General features: G+C 44.4%; 1 protein-coding gene and 1 long non-coding RNA gene across 2 annotated transcripts in view; one reads left to right on the forward strand and one right to left on the reverse strand.

Annotated features, from left to right (window-relative positions):
- The window catches only part of SNED1 (sushi, nidogen and EGF like domains 1), a 2,603,997-nt gene that overhangs the window by 925,055 nt on the left and 1,651,747 nt on the right, over positions 1–27,195 (reverse strand). The window lies entirely within an intron of this gene.
- LOC138265710 (uncharacterized) overlaps positions 1–27,195 on the forward strand; it is a 185,218-nt gene that overhangs the window by 22,569 nt on the left and 135,454 nt on the right. The window contains exon 2 of the long non-coding RNA XR_011199408.1: positions 24,527–24,644. This is a non-coding gene — a long non-coding RNA (uncharacterized lncRNA). The remainder of the gene's footprint in view (positions 1–24,526; positions 24,645–27,195) is intronic.

Here is a 27,195-nt window from a genome sequence, read left to right on the forward strand (position 1 = left end):
GCTTGTGCCAAAAAAATTACGCAAACGTGGTGCTAACTTTTCATAAATCAAGCCCTGAGTCTATATCAGGCACTGAGCTGGAGCGGGTGAGCATGTCCCACACTGATTTGTCTCATTTATTCTTAGCCACCACCATAGCTAAGGGAGGTTGTGATGTTTGCTTGAGTTCCCTGTGCCCCGGTTGGGGAGAGAGCACTTCCCAGGGCCAAACCCCTGCAAGCTGTAGTAGTTGGGAGGCAGTGGCGGGATGGCGACGAGAAGGTTTCTGTGGGGAAGTACGGCAGCAAAAGTTCTGGGTATGGGCATGAGCTCAACAGGGGGACACTGGTTCTGGCTAGATAAAGCAGGTCCGTCTTTCTATGGGCCCCCCAGCGCAAGGTCCAAAGCCCTTGGCCCTCTCACTCCCCACGTGCTCTGCCCTGTATGCCTGTACTCAGGTATTCAAGTACTCTCCACCAAGTGTATACAGGTGTAACATTTGTTTATTCCTGACCTTTGGGTTACCATTTGTTTGGTGAAATAGTTTGTGTGAATATTCATCTGTTACTGAGTGTCATTGTTATTTATTTTTTGAGTGCTGATTTCTGTTTAAGATGGTACTGGTGTATGTGATTAGAAGAGCTATCCAATAGCAACTATTTGTTCATACTTATTAAATGCCTCAGTGATGGGACTTTAGATACAGAGACAGTAACAAAATATTAATATAATATTATCAGTAGATCTACAGTGTCATTTCCGAATGTATGTCCTGTGTTACTCTTACACTATAAGAGAAGGACTTGATGCATTGATTATACACTTGACTATACAATGATGGTTGGCTATTACCATTAACATTTGTTTTCCAAATTTTTTACTACACATTATTTTTCAATTATTATTAGAGAAGTTTATGTTGCAAGTGTGGGGCAGTGATGAGAGGGAGAGGAATTTTATTTCTGTGTACAGATTTATGTCATGTTTCAATATACCTTTCTTCTTTCTGAAGGATATGGTTGTACACAGAGTAGAAAACCTTTTCCCCCACATACCGCAACTGGATTTTCCTTTCCTGATTTAAAGATTTAAAATGAGAAACAAAAAAAAAGATAATGAGGAAAGAAAACCTTTTTAGATGCATATTACCCTTAGCTCCACTTTAGCCTCACCTAGTTGATTTACAGGTTTCCAATATAGTACATGTATGGTTTGCAATAACAACGATTGTGCCTTTGATATGTGAATATCACTGTCCTGCCTACATTAGTTCAAAGGAATGGTGCTACTGACAGTGATGTATGTTACATGTATTATAATGATCCAGCTTTTGATATGAGTAACAGCTGACAGGTGATACAATAGACTGTGGGATTAAGTGTGTGCAAAGAGGAGGGGGTGAATTGACTGATTTAATTCAGTTTCCCCCCCCCATAGAACAGTGAAATATGTCCCTTTCTCAGGTTTTGTGCATCTGCTGAGCTGTTCTGGATTGATGCACTACTACTTGCTTCATTGGTCAAGAGAGGCATCCTTGACAAAGTGGCCAAACTGAGCGCCGACTGAAATACTGTTTGACTGGCCTATGCACGTCTAGTGTTGAGCTGTCAGTATCTATTAAGTCATTTGACAGGAATGTTGCATTGCCTTCAGCGTCAGGTGCTGCAGGCCCTTCCTGGCTAGACAACACCGCCTGGACATGATCTCCAACAGGGAGGTTGGGCCTGGGTCACCTGTGAAGTGGGAGGGACTGATCTCCTAGATCCACAGCTCTGACATCAAGAAGGTAGCGGATCATGGACTTCCGCAGCAGCAGAAACGAGTGGAACAACTGGTGGCCCCACCATCACCGTCTCTGCTCGACAAAGCTGCTCCTGCTGCACGCCTCCAAGAGACAGAGGGTGCAAGCGGGCCCTGTTTGGTTCTTATACAAAGTACTCAAGTGAGCATTAAGTCTGATTATCCTTTGATGCCACACCAAAGGGGTACTACCGACTGTGGCCACAACTGATTGCTGTTCCATGGTACTGTGACCACAGGCTGTTGGCTCCGGGAAGAGGGTCCCTCTACAACTGAAACATTTAAGGATCTCTGTCTCCTCCAAAGGGTATAACTGCGATGACTAGGGGCACTGTCAACTTCACCAACTGTCAACTTCAACTTCACAACCTTCATCTCCTGCAGTTAAGGCTGATAGACCACACTAAACTTACAGTTCTAGAGTATTTGGCCTCCATTGTACAATACCTTTTTGCCTCAAGTACTGGTGACCTCTGGGGCAAAATATAAGGTATAGGAAATTAATCATTTTGATGTTCTGTTTTGAATTTCAATAAGGCAACGATGTCTGACTCCTCTTCAAGGCCCCCAGGAAACCGTTATGGGCACCATTGGGTTTCTTTGTGCTACTTCTTATGGTGTCTGCTGATTTCCCACAGATCATACTTACTTCAAAATAGGAGCATTAAATGACACTTAGACTTTGAACTTTGAGACTTTGAACTTTCCCAAATTGTCAATACAAGTACGCACCACATAGACGAGCAAACACGCTTTGAGGGACAAAGAAGAATGTTAAATTGAAAGTGAAGTATGATGCAAACCTACATATATATATGTCATTTGATGTTTGCGCACACCTGCTCCAGCAGTGCTTAGGAAACAACAAAATACAGAGTAGTATTGTACATCACCTTTATCAAGTATGGCTGTGAAAGACATAGAACAGCATCACTGTTCCATTTCATGTCAAATAAGAGTTGCCATTGATTATAATGCATAATATAAAGTACATAGGGATCATAGTAGGAGGAATGCGTTGTTGTTAGGTTCAGACTAGATTAGTAAGTAGTAGCCCAAGTTTGCTTCTCGGATTCCAGGTACGAGAAGCAAATATTTGTTCCCTAATTACACACACAAAGACACACACACACACACAACAGATAATAACTAATGTTAATGTCCCATGTGCAACATTGCCTACACAAAAACCACATATAGTGATATATCAGGTATCCTCTGAAGTTTGAACAAGAGATACAAAGTATGACGCAAGGCAGCAATGGTAATGATTCCCAAGACAGCAACAGCATGAGGATTGGGAAGACATTTCATCATTGATTATCAGAAGAGGGAATGTGGAAACTGGCTAAAGAATCCATTTTATTTTTCTCCAGGCCTGACAGCATCCTGTGATACTCAATGCTGAACCGGCCTGAAAAACATATGCAAAAGGTTGGATGACCTTTACTAAATTAACCCTGACAGACAGCTTATAATGCAAGGCTTGCTTCAAAGAGACACCTCACGCAACATGCATTGCTTCATTCACCCAGCAACAGACAGACATCTGGATGTCCACATTGGTCTGAGGAAAGGTTATGAAGAAACTTGTTTAGTGACACCTTGGAAAGTCCCAACCGTCAGAGAAATGTGCTGGTCACGCTTGTGGTCATCTTGTATCACGCTGCCATCATGAAATGTTGTTCTACTGTGATTGGATAGATGCCTAATATATTTGTAACACCATGCACCACCTGATCAACATCATACCATGTACTTGATGAAAAAATTACCTCTCTGTTCTGATTGGATGATGTATTTTCACATTTGTGTGGTCTTCATGCAGAAAAGATTGTATTGGAATTATGACTGGTTGGACTTGCTCTCTCAAGCCATCAGTCTGGTTTGGCTGGTCTCTGGTTTTGTTCCTGTTCTGAAGGATGCTTCAACACCAGACCCCGCGTTCCCCTTATGAGAGAGGGGGAGGGCAGAGGGGAGGCTGCACAAAGAGCCAATTGGGTCTGAGACGTCCACGTGGTGGCCCAGTGCGGACAGGCAGATCGGGCCCCGGCCACAAGATGGCGGGCATAGCGGATTGCGCCCATTGGGCCAGAGGCACTGGCTGACCCAGCCCGGAGCTCCTGACAGCCGGAGGCGGCTGCAGCTGGAGCAGAGGCATGGACTGGGGCAAGAGGCCCTTCGTAGGGGAGAGGGGGCCTTGCGGAGAGACACTGAGGTGCTTGGCGCTGGACTGGGGTTGCCTGGTGCCAGCCTCCACGACTGGTTGAATCGGCTGTGCTGCAGGCTGGACCAGGTGCGGCTGGATTTGGCGTGCCTTCCTGTTGCTGACTGTGCCTGGCCTGCGGAGGTGGAGAGAATGTGTGGAGCAGCCTAGGCCCTAGCTGGCACCAGCTACGGTGGAGAGACAAGAGCGAGGGGCCTTACTGCATGATGATGGTGGCGAGAGGCCCTGTGGGCTGGGAGAGGTATTTCTTCCCTCATAATGGGAGACAAGGAGGTAGCGGTGTATAGTGGACTGGTCCGCCTGTTGACACGGGGACCCGGAGCCTGCCGGGCACTGAGACGTGTCTAGGACTGCATTGCGACCAGATGAGAGAGTGAGCACACTAGGCCTGAACCCACATGGAGGGCAGAGAGAGATAGGCCACATCATTACGGGGAATGACAGAGGCCGCCCGGACCGATGCAAGGGCAGACTCGCTGGCTTGCCCCTGAAGGGTCAACACCACTGGAGCAGCTGAACCAGTGGCTTAGGTGAGCACATGGGGGCCTTGGACATAGATACATGGCGGGCCCTGCACAGGGATTGGATCTCACATATGTAGCTGGCTGCGGCCTGGTCTTCCCCCTTGGGCGGACACTGAGCTGTTGACAGGTGTGCCCTGGGGATGTGGCACTGACGTTGGACCAGCAGACACAAGGTTACGGTGAGCGCCCATTCACCTAGCTTCCAGAACTAGGAGGCCTTACTCTGCTGAGAGGATAGGCGGTAAGGGACAATATCTGCTAAGCATGGAGGAACTCCTGAGGATATCTAACTATCCTTGCAATTTAGGTCTCTGCTCTCCTCGCTTCTATTGAGGGCACTGGAGAGATAGAGAGGTGACTTGTGCAGGAGACAGCTGTGCCTGCAGGATAAGTGAATCGACGAGGACCTTCCTCCTGTGGGCTGGGCCCTTTGCAGTGCTGAGAGAGGGGCCCTTCCTTCCATCTGCCTGCCCCACACTCTTGCCCGAATGCGTGGAGAGCCCATATGCCATTGATTTATTGCACCCCTGGGCGCAATGGATAAATACAGGACAGCTGAGGGCACTCAGCAGACTAGAATGGACTAGTTCACTGCTCCAAACACAGGTGGGGGTCCACAGCCTAGGCCCGGGGGCACATCAGAAGAGGCTTGTGAGCCCTCTGGGGCCCAGATCCTGGTGGCAAGTGAGGCCTCTGAACAGGCGGTGCAGGAGAAGATCGCAGTTATGGCGGTGGATGTCAATTTATTGAGGACTGATTTTTGTGCGGTGGTGGAAAGATCCATAGCCACTGAACAACAGGTGACTACGATGCAGACAGACTTTGACTCTCTAAAACTACTATGGCTGCCCTGGAGGGTAAATCAGGCAAACTGGAGGCGAGAGTGGAAGATGCAGAGGGATATCCTGTAGGTGCAATTTGAGATTTGTCGGATTCCCAGAGGGAACAGAGGGCACCACCCTGGAGTTATTCCTGGAAGACTGGATTATGAGGTCACTCCCTGGGGCTCGGCTGTCACCGCTGTTCATGGTAGAGAGCGCACACAGGGCCCTTGCCCCTCCTCCACCGCCTGGCACCCCCCCAAGGACGATCATTGCTAAGATCCTCAACTACAGAGATCGAGATACTATATTGCAGGAAACATGCAAACATGGGGACCTGGCATACGAGAACCACACCATATGCATTTTTCCAGATTATACGAGGTCTGTCCAACTCCAAAGACAATCTTTTAGTGGAGTTAAGCAGAAGCTAAAAGTGATGGTTCTCACACACATGCTCCTGTCTCCTGCTAAATTAAAGGTGCTCCATACCAGCCACTAGCATTTCTTCCAAACGCCAGAGGCAGTATGGGACTGGCTGGAGCTCAGAGGGAGCGAGCGTGTGCCGACAGCTCCCTCTGGGAGAGTAAGAGGAGAGGCTTGTGGGGCTGGGTTGTGCAAACCACAGTGCGGAGAACTAGCAAGCACCAGCATTGCACAAGCTCTGATGCCAAAGTGTTAGTCTACCCTGATGGAACAGTTACGGCAGGAGGAGTCCAGACTGCTGGTGGGGACTGCAATCTCTGCGGCCTCTTCACGTTCTGGGTCACCTCGGGGAGTGTATGGCACAGCTCTGGAGCAGGAAGATACCCGGACACGATGCATGAAGACCTTATTGTGCCCTGCCGAAGTGGCGGGAGTTGGCAGCTGGTGAGCCGGAGTCCTCCTTCAAGGAAAATGTGTAGCATTTAAAATGACAAACTGTAATGTATTGACTATTTGGCCTTGCCCTCCCCATGTGGGAGAAAACTGTTGTGCCTGTCTCTGATCATTTGTGAGGTGCTGGGGGTAACTCTATGTTTCTTTTTTTGCCTCCCTCTTCCCCTTCTTCCTTCTGGCTTTTTTTGCTCCGCATGGGGTTCATGGAGCTGTGGGACTGCTCCACAGTCGGGCCCTGGCTGCATAAGGTGACTGCACCCCTCCTCTCTTCTCTTCTTATACTATGCTCCTTTCTGTCATGGTTGCTCTACTACTTTTTCTCTTAATCTTCCCTTCCTTACTTACTTACATTTCATATTGTAAAATTTTAAGTGGGTGCGAGTGGGAACTAGGTGCATGTAGGGGTGCTCCGGATTGATCAACCCGTGCACATCCCTGCGATACCAACATTTCTGTTAGAAGGCGAGGGACAATAGGATACGCTGCCTCTCACTTAGGTCAGATGATTCCATGTACGAGTTGGGGAGACACAAGTTGGTTCAGTGGTGTTTATCTGGGGTGGGATGTGGAAAGTTGGGTATTGTTGTTTGCTTTACAAAAATGTCTGGGGCAACGTTTTGTGCTTATGGACATTATAGCTGAGTCTGTAGGGAGAGCCGTGACTGCGACTATCTCTTGGGCGGACGGGAGATGCTGTGTGGCTGGGAGGGATGGGTGGGGAGGGAGAATGTAGGTCTGGAATACAATATATAGGGATATGTGACTCAGTATATTTTCTCACGTGGAATGTGAGGGGACTGAATTTCTTTGTAAAATGATATGGAGTACACACATACCTCAGGCAAACTGGAGCGCACATTGCTTTCCTGCAGGAGACGCACCTCCTAGACACTCAAGCTCAAAAGTTGCAAAAAAAGTGGAGAGGACAGCTCTATTCCTCTACCTATCCACTTAAGCTAGGGGAGTTTTAGTGGGGGTACCACTGCAACTAAGAGGACAGGTGGCGGACTTGTACTGCTTTGTCTGATTCTTGACGGGTGAGAGCTATGTCTATTAAAGTTTATGCGCCCAACACTGACGATGATGGGTTCTTTGGTGACATAGAACAAGAGCTTCTGCCCTACGTTGGAGTGCCCATTATCTGGGCTGGAGACTTTAACTGCGTCCTTGATGGCAGCCATGATAGAAGCCTGCCCAGGCAAGGTACAAAGCCCGGAATGACGGCTAGACTCCAAGAGACCATGGATAGGCTGCACTTTATGGATGTGTGGAGAGAGCTCCACCCTACATCTAGGGTGTATTCGTGCAACACACCTACCCACAAGGCATACAGCAGGCTAGACCGCTGCCTACTGGCAAATGATGGTACTTTAAATGTTAGGAGGGTAACCTATCTACTGCTAGAGTGTGAGATCCGCGCCCATAGGCCAGTGATCCCTCTGTGGCGCCCGAGACCTGAAACACTAGGGGACCCTGAGTATAGAGCAAATATGTTGGCAGCACAACAGAGTTATTTTTGTACAAACTGGAACACCACCCAGAATGGGGAATGGAGTGGGGGCACTTAAAGTAGTCCTACGAGGTGTTAGCCTTGTTAAGACGTACATTATCAGGAGGAAACTGGAGCGAGAGCTCACACTGCAAGAGGATGCCCTTGCCCGGCTACAACACTGGAGATACTGGGCTCCTAGAAGCGCGTGGATGGGTGGAGGCTACATGGAATAGGCTGGATTGCTATGTTCAAAAGGATTATAGGAAGAGGCTACTTTGAGAGAGTGACTGGTCGAGGTGAATGCTGTTCTGGTTGCTTAAGCGTGAGAGACCCCCACTGCTGATTCTGTCACTCCGGAGACCGCTGGGGGAGATGGTCATGGGACAAACGCAGGTCAACTTGCTACTGCGAGAACACCTAGTGGGAGGGTATACATCCCCAGTGAGTGCAGATATTTCAACTGTGGATTAATTCTTTGATGGGCTTCATATCCCCAGGATGACTGAGGCGCAGGTCGAATGCCTCGAGGGGAACATACATCTGGGGGAGCTACAGAGGCGCTGCGAGCAATGCACGGTATAAATCCAGGTATACTTGGCCTCTCTCTTCCCTGGTCTACTGCAGAAGCTGTGGGAGTAATGCAGGGACGGCACGCTGGCAATACATATGTGGGAAGCTATGATAGTAATGATACCGAAGTCGGGTAAGGATCCAACGAACCCTGGCTCTTATTGGCCTCTGTCCATGTTAAATGTTGACGTAAAACTACTTGTAAAGGTGCTGGCCGCGCGCTTTGGGCCAAGTGATAACAAAAGGACCAGTTTGAGTTTATGCATGGGAGGGGCACCCATAAGAACTTGTGCAGGCTTTTGCACATGTTGCATGAAACTCTGAGCTCGGCTGCGTGGGCAGCGCTGATTACCCTAGGTATTGAAAAGGCATTCAACACCTTGTCCTGGGAATATCTCTGGGAAGTGATGGACCACATGGGGTTTGGCCCGGGCTTTATGTCGTGGGTGTGTCTATTGTATGTGGCTCCTAGGGCAAGGGTGCGTACGGGGCTGGTGGTATCTAACCCTTTTTTCATTGAACATGGTACGAGACTGGGGTGACCAATGTCCTCACTCCTATACGCGCTTGCCATGAAGCCATTGGCGATACATCTTTGGGTGGTGCCTGAAGGACTTGGGTATAAAGGTGGGCACTGTGAATCATATTGTGGCCTTGGTGTACGTGACTGACCCGGAGCACTCAGTCACCCTCCTTACGCACCTTATGGATGAATTTGGTGCGGCCTCTGGCCTCCACGTGAATACGCATAAGTCAGTGCTCTAACATATGGTATCAATGATTGGAGTCGAGACACCTGATGTCCTGCAAGTGGGCCTAGTATGGGAGACCTTCTAATGCCAATATCTGGGGATGCAGGTGGCCCATTCCCCTGAGCTGCAATATGAGCTGAACACGGGCAGGGTGCTAGTTGGCCTAAAAGCCTCTATTCAATTCTAGATAATGCTCTCGCTCTCGGTTATGGCCAGAGTTGCATTAAGATGATCCTGCTTCGCCCCTGTCTATATGTCATGCAGAATTCGTTGTGCAACTTGCCACTATCCCCGTCTCGCCAAATTGACAGGCTACTAGTGTCTTTGATATGGGCGGGAAAGAGATGCAGAATCTGCCTCGCAGTACTGAAACTGGATTTAGCAGAGGGGATACTGGGGCTCCCGGACCTCCGGAGTGCAGCATTGTGGTGCAACGATGGTCCCAACTGGGAAAAGAAGCTACTAGAGGGCTCGGTGTGTATACCAGAGCTCCCAGCTCTCAACTCCTGACAGGCATGCCTTTTGTGGTGTTGCAGGTTACCCGGACATGGGAACGGGCAGTAACAAGGATGCCGTGGTGGGTGCCCTATGCGCGCCTCTTTCCTATTTGGTGGCTGCACCCCTTTGCACATATTGGCAGCGTAAAGGATATTTCGAGATGGATGGCAGGCAGCTGCAACAAGGCAGGAGGTTTATATCAAAATGGTGCCTTTGTGACTCAGAAGGAGGCTGTGACCCTATTTGAGATTGGCCAAGGACAGTTCCTACAGTATGCCAGCATCTCACGGACAGCTCGGGAGATCTGGGTGTCCTTCCCAGAGGAGCCGGCTGAATTGCACCTGTTACGGACAATGCTGGACCTGGGCTCTGATAGGGGGGGTCCTATGCCGCCTATACGCTGCCCTCAAAAGAGATAAACAGATAGATGTGTCAGCAATGCGTGCAGTGTGGGACGCAGACCTGGAAACGCTGCTCACAGATCCAGAGTAGACTAGGGCCTGTGTATTGGTGCAGGAGGGGTCCAGGAATGCCAGATTCAAGCTGGTGCTATTCTACTGTCTACACAGAGCATACTTGACGCCACAGGGACTTCATCACATAAACCCGGCACGTCCAGACAGTTGCGCGCTCTGCAGCATATCTCTGGCTGGTTTTGGACATGTCGTGTGGACCTGCAGGACTCTGCAGCCATTCTGGCTTGAGATAGCACAGGAGCTGCAAAGAATAACAGCAGCTAAAGTGAAATGAACTGTGTGACATTGTTTGTTGGGGTTGCTGCCCCTCCCCTTGAAGGGCAAAAACATGGCAGACTGGTTTGCGCAGTTGGGGTTAATACTTGCAAGGTGAGGCAATGCACCGGTATTCATTGAGCTAGCCCTACCCCCCCCCCAAACTCCAGACAAATGTCTAACTGATCTATTGGAATGGGCAACAGCAGAGGGATGCAGGCTTCGTGGGGCCCTTACTGATGACCACACAGTGTGTGTCATGGAACTCTCTGGCTGCATAATGCAATGACTGAGAGAGGATACTGAAGATGCAGTGACAAATGGGTTGCCGAATGACGGCCTGTGTGCCACGGGCACTGACCTCACCACTGAGAACTCAGATTAGTGTGGGTGCATGGGTGGAGGAAGGTGGTGGTGGTGATGAGGTGAGATGGCTGAGACTGGGCGCGGTGTGAATGGATGAGGTAGTGTGGAAGGTGCAGCTGCTGGTGTGCCCCCCCACCCCGGTCTATAGTTGTGTCCCCTTCGCCTTCAACCTACTGAAATAATTGACTACTAAGATTGAGGATAAGTCCTTACTCTCATCTCTAACCCTTCGCCTCCCTTGCCCCTTGCTGCTTGGATCTCTGAGGTCAACGGCTCTCCTTCTCTCGCTTGCTGATACAAATGTGGGATAGTATATCGCCATATCTGTCATATTGTCGTTGTCCAATATTGCTCAGCCCGGTGGGGCCATTTGTATTGACTGTATTTCCTATATAAAATGCAAATAAATACATTTTCAAAAAAAATACCTTATGATAAAAAACAATAAAAGTTCACTGAAAAAACAATGGTTACAGGGATGGTATAGTTAGAATCAGAATTTTTTTTAAACTGAAATTCACTTAAAGAAACAAATGTTACAGGGACTTTAGAGTTAGGCTCACATTTTAATTATACAAAACCATAGAAATTCAGCTATTGCAGTTAGAGTTATTTCAAGAAACTATAACTTGTGCCCTAAGGTTTCTATGTTTTTTTAAATTCTATTTCCTAACTATATTGTCCCTGTAACCCTTGATTTTTTCACTATATATATATATATATATATATACACACACACACACACACACACACACACACATACATATTGACAGCAAAGTCAATAAGCATGAAGCTGAGGAAGAAATGAGGAAAGCCAGAAAATTCAATAGAGACTGACTGGATTATGTGAATGGGAGAACATACACTTTCCCAAACAAATATCATAATAAACACAAAGACAATGGATATGGCCCTTGGGCAAAAGGAGACTCCAAAGACTGTTGACAGCTCAGAGGTAAGCTCTGTAAGTGAGGAGCCCACACCTACTAATTAGGATTTTGGGGGAGAAATGTGACTAATCCAAATGTGTACGAGACAAAGGGGGCTTGGAAGTACCCCCAAAGGGAGAAGAGGAAGACTTTGAGACTGAGAAGCAAGAACAAGATCAGGAGGCCAAGAAAGAAAGTAAAGAAACAGAAAAAAACTAATGAACGAGAACAATATTGACCTTTCCTCAAAAACACTGAGTGAAGGTTGAATAAAGGTACTAAATAAGGGCTTATCCTGTTTGGATGCCAAATTTGATCTGGCAATTTTTTTTATAGATTTGTACAAATTCTCACAGAAACTAAAACTGAGATGGGGTTATAGAAGAAATCAACTATTTAGCCTCCAGATAAATTTACAAAAAGAAGAGCAAACAAAATCTAACCTTTGGGGAAAGAACTATAGGATGATCATCAAAGTCTCTGATAAAGGTGGAAATGTAGTAATCCAAGATCAAATCAAATTTGTGGCAGATGGAGAAAAACAACTGAGAAATAAAAAAAATTACACAAAGTTAAATGAAAACCCTATGAAAAAATTTGAACAGAATATCACAAGAAACTACTGAAATTACTCAATCCTGATCTAATTGCTCATGGAGAAGATAAATACTTAAAAAGAGAACAACTGGTAGTACCAACTGTAGGAGGTGGGCTCTCTAAAAAGTGTACAAAAATGACGTGCACTGTACTGAGAGTCCAAGTCACCCCACCTTGGTATTCAGAGGTAAAAAGCACAACACCTAATGCTCTGTTTTTGTCATAGTGAGCGCGCAGTTAGGTTAATCAAGGAGATGTGCTAACCATTTGTTGTACTTACAGCATCAATAAATGTGGACACACACTCGGAAGAGTAACTGGAGACCAACTTTGAAAAATACTTCATATTTTTATAACTTTTTTAAGACCAAGATCAATAAAATAAGGTAAGTATTTTTTTTCTTCTGATTTTTCAAAGTTTAGAAAATGTTCTGTTTGTGTGCATTATTAAGCACCATAGGAATCAATGGAAAAATCTTTAAAAATGCATATAAAGCCAGGCAATGCCCTCACAATCGTTACCTTCTGTTTTTATGTCTAGGCCATCAAGAGGTCCTATGGGCCAGCCAGAGAAGTTTGGGTGGTTCCCGGTTCATGTAGGAGTAGCAGCTGAAGGTCTTGGAGCTGGTGCAAACAGTAGAAGGGGGGCACTTGGAAACACACTTCACAGAGGGACTTAAATGTTAGTCCATTGAGCCCCCTTGAAAGGTGGAGGTCGCAAGGCCTTGGGGACCCCTAAAGCACAGCTGGTTGGTCAGTGCAGGGGCCAGGGTGGCCGAGTGCAGTACAGATAGGTCAGCTAGGCGTTGTGTGCCCTGGAGTCCTTGCAGTCAGCAGCAGGCAGCTTGGAAGGTATATTGCAGGTCAGCAGGGCCACTCTTTGGGGTGGTTCTTGGGTGTCCTAAAGTCCCTTGAGTGGTGCTTGCTTCTGGGCTTTTGGGAGTCCGAGTGGATTTTGCCTCTGGATGTCCAATGTCGGGGGTTTGGTAACCGGGGTAGTAGTACGTCACAGCCCTAGAGACTCCTATTGCCACCACACTTGGCACAGCTGTAGGTCGTATCCCCAGGGGCTCCTGTATGGATTTTGTCTGGGGTGCTGGGCCCAGGACGTTAGTCAACAGCTTCTCATTTAACCGACGTTCACGGGTTCCTTGCCTCCAGGGTGCAGGAGAGTGATACCTTCATTCAAAGGGAGGTTATTGGCAATTTTTAGAAGGCTGAATGTGCTCTGGGGTTTTGAAGAGTCCTTCAGGTTTCCAGGAGGCACCTCAGTGGCGATTGTGGAGTCCTTGGAACAGGAGGCAGGGTTTGGCGCCTTTTTCTTGTGCAGCAGGTCTTCAGTTCTCGTGCCTTGGGTCTTCTTTGTCCTGGTCTTCTTTGTAACTGTCAAGTCCGAGGACTTGGCTTAGGAATGCCCTCTAAATACTCTATTTAGTGGGCATTAGGGGGAGTACTTGGCATTGGCAAATGGGCCACCTACCTTAGGGTGGCTACACCCACTAAGTGACCACTTGTGGGAAGGCAATACATCCCTGACTCTGTTTGGCTATTTTTCCTACCAACCGAGATGGAGGAAAATGAAATGGAGTGGTCACCTCGCCTGCCACACCAGAGGGGTGGTGCAGGCTCAGGATGACCACTCGTCCAATTCTTGCTAAGTTTCCCTCTGGTTTTCCCACCAAAAGTGGGGGTAAAACCATTAGGCGGCCATCTGCTGCTAACAAAAGAGGTGGAGGTTAGATTTCAAAGGCGGCAAAGCCTTTAAAGCTGTCTGCTGGTGCATGGTGCCTGCCTGGGGGACACCTCTGCCCAGGAAAGACTTTGTGTTCTGGTTCCTGAGAGCAAAGGCTCTCAACACAGGAGTCCACAATCATGTCTGGTGGTGGCATGCTGGTTGAGACCAGTCAGCAACCATACTTGGGCTGTTAGGTTTTGCAGGGGGCACCTCACCTCTACGGTGTCCTCTGGGTGCATTTTGAAATAAATCCTGCACTGGCATCAGTGTGGGTTTATTATTCTGAGTTGTTTCATACCAAACAACCCAGGGTTCAGAAAGACCATCATGGAGCTGGGGGACTCGTAATGATCAGTGTCCAGAACATGCATTTGCTATAGCTTCCCTGTACGCTTACTATGACTAAGAATTGGCAAAGACACAATCGGGGCATATTTGATCATACACACATATGCTCTCACATGCATTGTAGCTAGGGATGCTCCTATCCCAAGTTCAGAGGCATCTGTTTGTAGAATAAACTGCCTGGAGTAATCTGGAGCTTTCAGGACTGGGGCGGAGCACATTGCATCCTTTAGAGTATCAATAACCTTTTGACAACTCACTGTCCAGTTTACCTTTTCGGACATCTTTTTAGAGGCAAGTTTTGTGAAGGGGGGCACTATGGTACTATAATCCTTCACAAACCTCCCACAGTAACCAGCCACGCCAAGGAATGCTGTGACTTGAATCTGGGTAGTTGGATATTCCCAAGCCAGAACTTTGTGGATCTTGGGCTGTGGTGGCTGAACTTGGCATCCACCTACCAAGTGGCCCAAGTATACAACCTTCCCCTGTCCTAGCTGGTACTTACTGGCCTTGATAGTGAGGTCTGCCTTTTGCAGAGCCTCAAGCACCCTTCCCAGGTGGATCAGGTGATCCAGCCAGGTGGAGCTGTAGACAGAAATGTCATCCAGATAAGCTGCACTAAAGGATTTCAACCCAGATAGGACTTGGTGCACCAACATCTAGAAGGTGGCAGGGGCATTCTTTAATCCAAAGGGCATTACAGTGAACTGGTAGTGCCCACTAAGAGTAGAGGATGCAAATCACCCTTTTGCTCAAGGGGTCAGTTCTATCTACCAGTACCCAGATGTAAGATGAAAGATACTCAGATATTTGGCTGCCCTTAATCTGTCTATAAACTCATTTGCCCTAGGAATTGAGTTTGTATCAGTTTTTGTTACTGCATTGAGGCTCCTACAGTCCACACAGAACCTCATTTCTTTTTTTCTCACACTTGAAGTGAGGCTTGGGGACTAAAATTACAGACGCTCTCAGAGGGTTCAATGACAACCAAATTCAGCATTGTGCTTGCTTCAACTTGGATGCTCTCTCTGACATGGTCTGACTGTCTATAAAAGTTGTTTTTGACAGGCAAGCTGTCTCCAGTGTCCACATCATGAGTACACCAGCTAGTTCTACCAGGGGTCAGAGAGAATAGCTCAGCATACTGGTTGGGGACGTGCCTGCAATCAGCCTGCTGTTGCTCTGTCTGACAAAACCACTCCATCAACAGAACCATCTTCTGGGTTGCTGGAGAGAAGATCAGAGAGGGGTTCACACTCTTCTTCCTGTCCCGCATCTGTAACCATGAGCATGGTCACATCAGCTTCAGACGGTTGACATGAATAATTCTTTTGGGACTCTTGCAATTGCTAAGGTCAACTAAATAGGTGACCTCCCTTTTTATTTCAAGTATGGGGTAGGGCATAGCCCACTTACCATGGAGAGGATCTTTGTATGCTTTTTTCATATACTCAGCCATCCTGGAACGAAGGCCAAGCATATAATCCAAAATGTCTTATTTGGGCTCTTTGAGAGGCCTCTCCCAGCACCCCCTCACAAGACTCAATGGACCCTTCACAGGATGCCCAAACAAAAGTTCAAAGGGGGAAACCCTACTCCCTTTTGTGGCACTTCCTTGTAGGCAAAAAGCAGACATGGAAGTAAGACATCCCATCTCCTTCTGAGCTTTTCAGGTAGTCCTCCAATCATGCCTTTCAATGTCTGGTTGAATCTTTCAACCAAATCCACTGGTCTGTGGATGGTATGTGTAGTTAACCTATAAGTCACACCACAGTCCTGCCACATGTGTTGTAAGTATGCAGACATGAAGTTTGAACCCCTGCCTGATACTACTTCTTTAGGAAAGCCAACCCTAGTAAAAATACACAGGGATTTGGCCACAGCAGGGGCAGTGATGGTCCTAAGAGCGATAGCTTCAGAATATCTAGTGGCATGATCGACTGCCACTAGGATATATCTATTTCCTGAGACTGTTTGAGGGTCAAGGGGACCAACAATATTGACCCCTTCCCTTTTGAAGGGCACCCCAACCACAGGTAGTGGGATTAAGGGGGCCTTCAGGTGGCCTTCTGCCTTACCACAGGCTTGACTGGAGCCACAGGACCTGCAAAAGACATCCCAGGACAGTAAAAGTAATTCAATAACCTACTTCAGGTTTTGTTCTGGCCCAGGTGCCCAGCTAGGGGAATGTCACTGGCTAGGGAGAGTAGAAACTCTCTGTACTGCTGAGGAATTACCACCCTCCTGGTTGTACCAGGCTTGAGGTCTCTGGCCACAGTGTACAGCAGTCCAGCCTCCAAATAGACACTGTGGGTACCATTGACATTACTTGTTCTTCCTGTGCTGCTTGCTGCCTTCAAGAGTGGGACAGTTTTTTTGTCCCTGGCACAGATCCTACCTAGAGTGTCCCCCGGTCCAAAGAGTTCTGCTGTGTAAGGCCCAAGCTCTTCAGGCTCAGTTCCCTCTGGGGTTAACAAGTCCTCTTTCTGGGAAGAGGGGTTCTGACTTGTGGTCTGCTGAGAAGCTGGTCCCCCAGTCTTCTTGCCTTTTCTCTTGAAGGGTTGGTCCATTCTTCCAGGATTCAACAACTCTTTCTCCCTTTGGAGTTTGCTCTGTGTCCTGATTTTGACACAACCCCATTCTAGGATCCCAAGTATGGCTGCATGGGTCCCTAGTTCTACTTCAGCCCAGGGAGAATTCCCCAGGTCACTGCCATGTAGGCAGTCTACAGAGATGGATGAGGACACAGCCACTTAGCCATAGCCATGGGATGGACCTTTGTGACATTGCCAGCATTGGTGACAGGATACGTTTTCCCTATCAGGTACTGATCTGAGTGGACCAGGTGCTGGGTCTCCACAGTGACACCATACCTAGTGTCCCTCATACATTCCACCTTAGTGTCCTTAATCAAAGGGAGCTGCCTGTACCTCTCCCTCAGTGACTAAGGTTGCCTGAGTGGTTTCACTGACATGGTGAGGCCACAACTGTGATCCCATCTGGAGATTAGCAACTGCATTTACTGCAGGTGGACTAAAGGCATTCTTTTATTTTTACAGCTAGGGTTTCCAGTTGGGTGTCTTTTAGTTTTGCAATCATGCACCAAGTCGTGTTGGGATCAAAGTTCTTTCCTTTGTACCCACTCTTAGACTGTAAGGAGACTCGGGCCCATCCTCCTGAGCAGGTTTTGGGGCCTGATGATGACTCTTTGTTTTTGGTTCCCAACTTTCCCTTGGGGGGGCTTTTGGCCTCTTTCTTTTGGTCACCCGTAAGAGTGGTAGTTTTGGTTACCCTTGTTTTGATCCAGTGGACTGCCTTCTTCTCTAGAGGAGAAAGTGGACCTGGGTCTACCAGGAATTGATGTAATTTTTCACTGTAACGATTACTCAAAAGATACTCTTTCACAAATAAACTGTAAAGCTCATCATACTCTTGTACCTTGTTACCTTCTAACAAGCCACATAACATTTATACTGAAAAATCCACAAATTCTACCCAGGACTGACTGGGTTTTTCGAGTCTCCCTGAATTTTATTTTGTATTCATCAGTGGTTAGTCCAAAGCCCTCAACCAGGGTAGCCTTCATGAGGCCATAGTACTTAGCATCTGCCTCATTCAATGTCATTGGTCTATCCCTGCATTTACCTGAGAATAGTTCCCACAATAGAGGGCCTCAATGTTTGCTATCTACCTCCCTGGCTATGTAGGCTTTCTCATAGTCAGAAAACCGTTTGATGATATTATCACCTTCTGCCTAAGGGGGACAACTCCTTTGGGGAATTTTAGGTTATAAGATTTCTCTCCCTTCGTAGGTATTTGTATGCTGCCACCAGAGATGGGTCCTAGGCCCAACTCTCTTCTTTTAACTTCTATTTCCAAATGTTGTGCTTCTAAAGCCAACCTTTTAGTAATTCTTTCTAGAGCCAGTTCATCCTCTGACAGGGCTCCTACTTCTGAGACAGAGAATCCTACTTCATCCTCAGCATCATTTGTGTTTTCTTTATTTTCTGAGAATGCTCCTTCTTCCACTGGATTTTCAGTATCTTATTCTGCCACAAACCTTGTAAACATTTCTGTATTAGCATAAGCACCAGAGTGAATGTTGTAACCTTTAGCTGGTGGTATTGCAGTCCCATCCAAGTAGTCCGGTCAAGCTCCTAAACCTGGTTCTCTGCATCAGACATTTTATCTAACTAAAGTGGGGACCTTTTTAGAAACTTTTGAAAACTTTTGTTAAGTCCTAACTAAAGTAAATTGCTAATTGCTACTTCATGGACCTAACCAGGGCACTAGCAATTAATTTAAAATTTTCTGAAAAATAGTCCAATTGAAAAACAAAATTGCAAGTAGGCTAAAGACAATTTTTTAGAGTTACTTGTGTGATCACTTATTGGCAAAGTCATATCAGCAAGTGCAAAGTCTTGTATTCCACTGTTGATCCATCAAATTGGGGTTGCTCAGACTCTCTGCACAGTGCATGTCATTTTCGTACACTTTACAGAGAGCCAACCTTCTACACCAACGATCTATTTTCTACCAAAAGTACATAAACCAGGTATCCCTATTGTGACTTCAATAGGATTGTTCCTGGAAAACACATCAAGATTTATTGACACATTCTTATTCCAATATTTGACAGCACTACCATCAAATTTAGGAGATTCAATGCATTTCCTAACTAAGGTCCAGAGAATCTCATGGAAGTAGAACTACCTATTAGAGACACAATAGATGTGACATCAGTGTATACTTCAATCCAACACAGTGATGGTGTGAGGGCACGCAAGTATTTCTTAAGAAATGATTAGTGAGTTATATTGAGCATTCAAACAAGCTGAAATGCTAGAGTATCGTCTACCTCACAATGTCTTAAATATTTGATGGTACATACTACCTGCAAAAGCAGGGGACAGCAATGAGGACAACCTTTGCTACAACATATGCTAACCTGCTAATTGGACATTGGGAAGCAGAGGCAGCTTCGGCTGAGGAGAATAAAGAGATGCTGGAGTATGTTCAATTGTGGACAAGGTTTATTGATGATTTGTTCTTGATTTGGGAGGGCGATAACAAGAGGCTGGAGAACTTTATTTTGTCTCTAAATCAGAACACTTATACCTTACAGTTCACTCATAAATTAGTCGACACAAATACATTTCTTAGATACTGAAATTTACATCAGTGTCATGAAGATATGCAGTAAAAACCATCAGAAAGCAACTGCAAGTAATAGCATATTGCATGCAATAGTGAGCATCCCAAAACTTTAAAAGTGGAGTGTCCCTCTTGGAGAGATGTTGAGAGCGAGGCAAAATGTCAGAGTTTTAATCTCAAGTGAAAGAAATGTTTAGGAGATTTGAGGCCAGAGGATACCCCATTGAGGTTTAACAAAATGCTAAACAAAGAGCCACTGCGAGAAAAAGATAGGAATTATTAGTAATCCAAAACAAAAAGAATCTAAAGATGACCATGAGATTTGCATGATCATGGACTATAACATCAGGCATCACAAATTGAAGAATGTGCTCTGAAAGAATTGGAAAATCTTACTTCTAGATGAAACCTTGAAAGAAATTCTTACAGAATATTTGAAAATAACATATAGGAAAGTTGAGTCCTTAGGAAATATATTAGGGCAAAGCCATCTGACGAGTGTTAGAACATCTAATAAAAACTGGTTAAGCCAACCTGGATTCTGGGTATGTGTAAGATGCAAGGCAAGTGAACATGAAGTGAATAGAACAACATACAAATTATGTAACGGAAAAGAACAAAAAAATCAAGGAACAGATCACTTGTGAAAAGAGTCATGTAATTTTTTATGTACTACAATGCACATGTGGAAAATCCTATGGAGGAAATACGACAAATAAGGTAAAACTCTGAATCTTGCAACATTTGTGTGCCATAAAAAAAATCTAAATTTTACCTACCCAATAACTAAGCATTTCTGGGAAACAAATGAAGGGAACACACACGAATTATTCTATTATGGTATTAATCACATTAAAGTAGGAGAAAGAGGTTGAAACAGGAAATTAACCATAAAGAGGATGGAATGGAGATTAATTATTTTGATGGGGAGTGAGGCCCACTGTGGACATAAATTTGGATACAGAACTGTATATTCATGTTTAAAAGAGCATGTACATTGATTGCTGTTTTACCATGAACAGTGATATCTTGTGACTTGGAATGGTTGTAAGAGAAGGAACTATGGCACATTAACATCTTAAGAAATGTGGTCAAGCAATACACGGTCTATACAAGCACACTTATTTGCACGAGCACCTTCTTCAGGAGATGAATGGACATAAGAACACTTGAATACATGTAAAGACATAAGAGTTGTATTTGAGATTGTTGATGCTAACATAGGATGAGTTATAAAGAAAATGTATAGGATGCACTGTTAAAGATACACTGGCACTTTAAACTATACAGATTGGAAAATATTATGTTTGAAATATCCACTGAAGAAAAAATTATTGGAGAGTATAAAATTTGGCCAATATATAGAGGACATAATGTAGGTGTTAAGTGAGTAAATCGGAAATGAGTTATGTATAACTGTACTTCACAGATAATTAATGTTATATCGATGACAACTCACGTAATCAGGATGCCTGTGTAATGATCATAATTTATATTGTGTTTAATAATAATTTATTTAACTGCACTAGGTGGGCCTTATTCTCAATTATAGCATTTTAGTAGGAACCCTAAAGAGTACTCCTTATACAGAGTGCCCTATAATGATTCATTACACATATAGTACTGAAAACAGTGATTTATCTTGCATTAGCACTTAGGACACACAAGGCACTTACACTTGCCTTTTTGCACAAGCAAAAATACCTGTAGCACCACTGTAATTTATTAAATAGTAACACTTTAGAAGTAGGAGTAATAACATCTCTCCTAAAATGTAATTTTCTCCTTATGCTTGTCATGCAAGATACTGATACCAGCTTTACATTTATTAGGTACTTTACATTATTTTCTGAGATTGCTTTGTGATTGACATGAAGAACATAAAAAACACTGATGCTTGTACAACCTCGAAGAGATTACAACCTTGCCATGTGGAATTTTCTGCCATGAGTTATAGATCTTGCACAGAAGGTGAAATCAACATGTATCATTTTGAGAAAAAATAAAATAAATGAAATGTACTTTACAATAATAAGAAATGTTGGATCAACAAGTTAAATACAAATACATGTTGTCAACATCTAAAGGAAAAATGGTGCCATATATATGTCATTGGAAAGAAAGTGTGAATGCTCTAGTTGTTTTTAACGGTAATTGACAATAGACTTGCACTGAGAGGTGCTTTAAATAGTCTGCAATTGCAAAAAGAACAAGTGATGGACGGAATGCTGAACAATGTCAAACATTACCCCAGCACATAGATTTTGGCCTAAATCCATCATTTGTTTGCTGCCTATGCCATTCCATTTTCGACCCAGCCACATGCAAATCAGTCTTGACCTTGTTCCCCATGGGAACAGTTCAGCCCAAACTGCCAGGCCAGGACTTCCCTAGACTGGAAACAGGCATCCTGGGACCGGTTTCAGGGTATCACCCCTCATCAGTCAGTAAGTGGCTGGGCCCCAGGGGATGGGGTCCCTGGGGCTGTAACTGGCCCGGGGAAGAGGGCTGCATACCCCCTCCCACGTTGCCTGCAGATGGGAGGTTGGCCGACCCCTGCAGTACACGGCCAAAGGCCTGCATGGCACAGGTTTGGGTGCCTGCGGGAGGTTGGCCACAGTTCCTGGCGAGGCAGGGGTTGGATTAATGTAAGGTAGTTCAATATTACCTAACGTTTAAAAAAAAAACCTAGACATTCACTGAACAAAACAAATGTTACAGGGATGTTATAGGTAGGAAACAGGATCAAACGAACCTTAGATATTCACCAAAATACCAAAGATGAACGGGACGTTAAAATTAGGTTTATATTTTACATGCATAAAACCATAGAAATTCAACAGTTATAGTTATACATATCTCAAGAAACTATTACTCGTCCCGTAAGGTAGCTATAACTCACGCCCTCACCATGCTCTGTTACATACCTCACATATTACATCAGTAAAGACATTTTCTATGACATCATTCATAATATAACTGTAACATTTGCAATAAAATTATTGTTGAGAAAACTGTGCATGGGGGCAAGTCTTGGGCATCCTATATCCTTCCCTGGGCCAAATCCAGCCACAGGGACCTCATCCTGTGCATAGAAATGTAACAGTTATTGTTAGAGTTATTTTAAGTAGCTATAACTTGCGCCCTAAGGTAACTATAACTCGCACCCTCGCAATGCAGTGCTAATTGTGCCAGATATTACAGTACTCGTGACAACTTCTATAACATCATTAAAAACATAAATTAAACATTAGCAGTCAAGTTATTTAAAAAAACTGTGCATGGCAAGGGCATAGTTACCTTAGGGCACAAGTTGTAGTTTCTTGAAATAACTAACTGTAAATGCTGAATTTCTATGGTTTTGTGCGACTAAATTCAGAACCTAAGTATAACATCCCTGTAATCTTTTGCTTTTTAATATATGTGTGTATATATATATATATATATATATATATATATACATATATATATATATATATATATATAAAAATTCACTGGAAAAAAATAGGTTATAGGTACGCTATAGTTAGGAAATTTGATTTTAGAAAAATGTAGAAATTCACTGAAAACAACAAAAGTTACAGGGACGTTACAGTTAGGCTCACATTTCACTGGTACAAAACCAAAGAAATTTAGCAGTTATGGTTAACTTACCTAATTATAACTTATGCCCCCGCAACACACTGCTTATGACCTCACATATTATATCTCTCATGACATGGTCAGTGACATCACTGATGACATCTCAAATGACACACTGCGGAGACGTAAGTTGTAGTTAGCTCAGGTAATTATAACTGGTGATTTTTTTTTTTCAGTTAATTTCTAAATGTAAAAAACAAATCTAATTTCCTAACTATAACATCCCTGCAACCTATGATTCTTTCAGTGATTATCTAAGGTTTTTATAAAGAATATTTCAAAACAATAACTTGTAATTTTTCACAATAGATATTTGAGCATCTGTGTGTGTCTGTTAGTGGGAGTATGAATGTGTGTGTGTGTTGGGTCTGTGAGTGGCAGTGTGAGTGTCTCAGTGGCTTTGTGAAGTATTCCATGAGTGTGTGAGTGGATCTGAGATTGGCATTGTGACTGCCTGTGTGGGTCTGTGACTAGTTCTGTCAGAGGCTGTGTGTGTCTGAACGACCCACTATGAGTGCTGCTATCGGTCTGTGGGTGGCTGAGTTAGTAGGTCTATGGGTCTTTGGGTGTGTGAGTGTTGTTTTGGTTTTTGGGGATTTGCATACGTGTTATGTTTAAATGAGAGAACCATGCACTCTGCTCTTACAACAATACATCAATAAAAAAATATTTGTCACACTCATCAAAAATCAGATTGAGCATCAACATATTATGAGGCATTCACTTCTATTAAGGATTGTAGAATATTTTTAATATGTAACATCAAAGGAAATATTTCTATCTTTATATTTGTCAAGCCGAATAAGTTAGGATCGGTTCCACTGTATGAATGTAGAGCTTTGCATGGAGCACCTGCTTTTGTTACAGTTGTAAGTACTTGCCATTGAGGTTTAGTTGATCAGAAATTAGTATCAGGGTCATAACGGTTCCAGTATTGCTCTTGTAAATGTTTCTGACTTGCATTTTAAAACAGATGTTCTGAAAAGCAACTGTGGCAAAAACACCCAGAGTTGAGAATACATTCTGAATGAGTATTTTTTCTAAATGTTTAATTGTTGCAAATTTGTCACAATTTTGTCGCAAAATATTATAACATGTATGTTCCAGTTTTGTGGAAAAGTCGTGAAGATTGTGTGTTTTTTAAAAAGTGGAAAAGATATGTACACATATTGTAATTAATGTTTGACAATAGCTGTTTACTAATATAGTGTTAAAACCAACCTCTATTTTTGTAATCATTCTTAATGTAAACTACTTTTAGATTGTATTTCTTGAGGATGTCGCTAGTCACAAATATCATGTGACCTGGAAACAAAGAGATATAATTGGGGGAGACAGTTTTTATTAAACTTCAAAGAAAGTTTCCACCCATTTCTCTATTCTTGAATCTTCCATTTTTTTTGGATCATTCATTGGAGCTGTATTGTGCTTTTAGTACAGAACTCTGATTAGACATTTGTTTTTACATTTTTTATCAACAAGATGGCAACAGCAGGTAGTGAGGAGCAGGTGGATGGCAGGCAGATGGTACAGCAGCTGGATGAGCAGAACGTTGAAGAGCAAGACTCTGGTGAGGAGGAACCTGTACCCAAAAACCAAGGTATTGCTTAGGAGTTTTTTAGGATCCCCTCTGGAGAGTCCAAGTCTGTTACAAAATTTGTGAACTGCAGTTTGTGTGAAAATACTGTCTCAAGAGGGACAAGCAAAAAATATTCCTTTTATATAACTTCCATGTTGTGCCATTTGAAGACCTACCATAACAACTCCTCGAAGAGGGCATAGAAGGAGAGAGAAGGACAGGCACCATCTTTATTTGCGACTGCACGATCTGTCCCTGAGAACAGAGTGACTACTGAAGTGGAGAGGCGTCGCCACAAACTGCAGAAGAGTTCAGGCGTGTTGGCAACTTATATTGCCTTGACTGCAGTACTAGGCTCACAGCTGGTGAGCTGTCTTCGATGCCATCGTAAAAGCTGAAAGGCAGCATAATTGTTACATTTTGTTATTTATCCCAGTTTTTGCACTGTTTTTGTGTTTCTGGTTAAAGATTTTTACCCCCCACAATGTCATTTTGTTTGATTAAAAATACAAAAACATTTAACATTTTAGAAAAGCAAAGTTCCACAAAGAGAAAAACAAAACTCTTCTTAGAACCGTCGTTTATGAAAAGAAAAACTAAGGCTGTGTGGGTGAGTGAGAATGTGTGAGTGGCTGCATGGGAGAGTGCGTGCCTGTGTGACTGGCTGTTTGGTTGAGTGAATGGCTGTGTGACTGGGTGTATGGGTGAGTGAGTGGTTGTTTGAGTGCCTGTATGGGAGAGTGTGTGACTGGCTGTTTGGTTGAGTGAGTGGCTGTGTGTGTCTGTATGGGAAAGTGAGTGGTTGTGTGAGTGGCTGTATGGGTGATTGAGAGGGTGAGTGAGTAACTCAATGGATGAGTGAGTGGGTGTGTGAATGGTTGTTTGGTTGAGTAAGTGGCTGTATGGGAGAGAGAGTGGTTGTGTAAGTCACTGTGTGGGTGAGTGAATGGTTCTGTAAGTAGCTGTATGAGTGAGTGAATGGTTGTGTAAGTGCCTGTATGGGAGAGTGAGTGCCTGTTGTTGCTGGTTCTATGGGTGAGTGAGTGCATGTGTGAGTGGTTGTATGGATGAGTGAGTACTAGTTTAAATGGCTCTATGGGTGAGTGAGTACTAGTGTAAGGGGCTGTATGGTTGACTTAGTGGCGTTTGTAACTGTATGGATGAGTGAGTGGGTGCATGAATGGCTGTATGAGTGAGTGGGTGCATGAATGGCTGTATGAGTGAGTGTGTGTGAGTGTTTTTATGAGTGAGTGAGAGGGTGGGTGTGTGGCTGTGTGACTGGTTGTATATGTAGCTGTTTGAGTGAGTGAGTGTGTGTGAACTGCTGTATGAGTGAGTGAGTGACTGTGTGAGTGTCTGTAAGAGTGAGTGAGAGGGTGCATGAGTAGCTGTATGGTTGAGTTCGTAACTTTGTGAGTGGTTGCTTGGTTGAGTGACTGGCTGCATGAAGGCTGTGTGGGAGAGTAAGTGATTGTGTGAGTAGATGTATGGGTTAAGGCATGGCTGTGTGAGTGGTTGTATGAGTGAGTAAATAGTTGTGTCAGTGTCTATTTGGGAGGGTGAGTGCCTGTGTGACTGGCTCTAAGGTTGAGTGAGTGCTAGCATGAGTGGCTGTATAGGTGAGTGAGTGGGTGTGTGAATAGGTGTGTGAGTGACTGTGTTTGTATGAGTGAGTGTGTATGAGTAGCTGTATGGGAGTTGGTACCTGTGTGAATGTCTGTTTAGATGTGTAAGTAGCTGCGTGGGTGAGTAAATGGCTGTGTGAGTGGCTGTATGGGTGAGAGAATGGTTTTGTGAGTGTGTGTATGGGAGAGTGGGTGTCGGTGTGAGTGACTCCATGTGCGAGTAAGTACTTGTGTGAGTGTGTAGGTGTGTGAGTGCTAGTCTGAGTCTCTGTATGGGTGAGTTGCTGGCTGTGTAAGTGATTGTATAGGTTAGTCAGAGGGTTTGTGAGTAAAGGTGTGACAGTGACTGTATATGTGAGTGAGGGGCTGTATTAGTGATCGGAAGGGTGTGTGACTGGATTATGAGTGAGTGAATGGGTGTGTCAGTGGCTCTTTCAGTGAATGAGTGGAAGTGTAATCTACTGTATGAGTGAAAAAGAAGGTATGTAAGTGTCTCTATCACAGAGTAACTGTTTCCCTGAGAGGCTGCATGGGTAAGTGATTGGTTGTGAGTGCATAAGCAAGGGTTTGAATGATTCAGTAAGCTGTTGTGTGACTACCGGAAAATCAGTTGTATGAGACTGAAAGTTTAAGTAGGAAACATGCAGAAGGAACTAATGGAAGAGGTATGGCAAGAGCAGTTTATGTTTTAATTCACTCTCCATTGATATCTCTAAGAAATATATCTGTGCTTGAAGAAGTGCTTTGAGACATCTAACGATGTTTAACTGAAGTCACAATTGAAAAAGAAAAAGGTAAAGATATGTTAGTATTTAAACTTCAAAGTTACATAAAAATAAGAATAGTGCTTGCTTATACTGTAAGACTGTATTACAATGTACTAAATAAATCATTTTCACTTTTTTACTGTCCTCATCCTTTATACTTTACCGTATATGATGGATCGT

The sequence above is a fragment of the Pleurodeles waltl genome, chromosome 11 (genome assembly GCF_031143425.1).
Source record: "Pleurodeles waltl isolate 20211129_DDA chromosome 11, aPleWal1.hap1.20221129, whole genome shotgun sequence".
Classification (NCBI taxonomy): Eukaryota; Metazoa; Chordata; class Amphibia; order Caudata; family Salamandridae; genus Pleurodeles; species Pleurodeles waltl.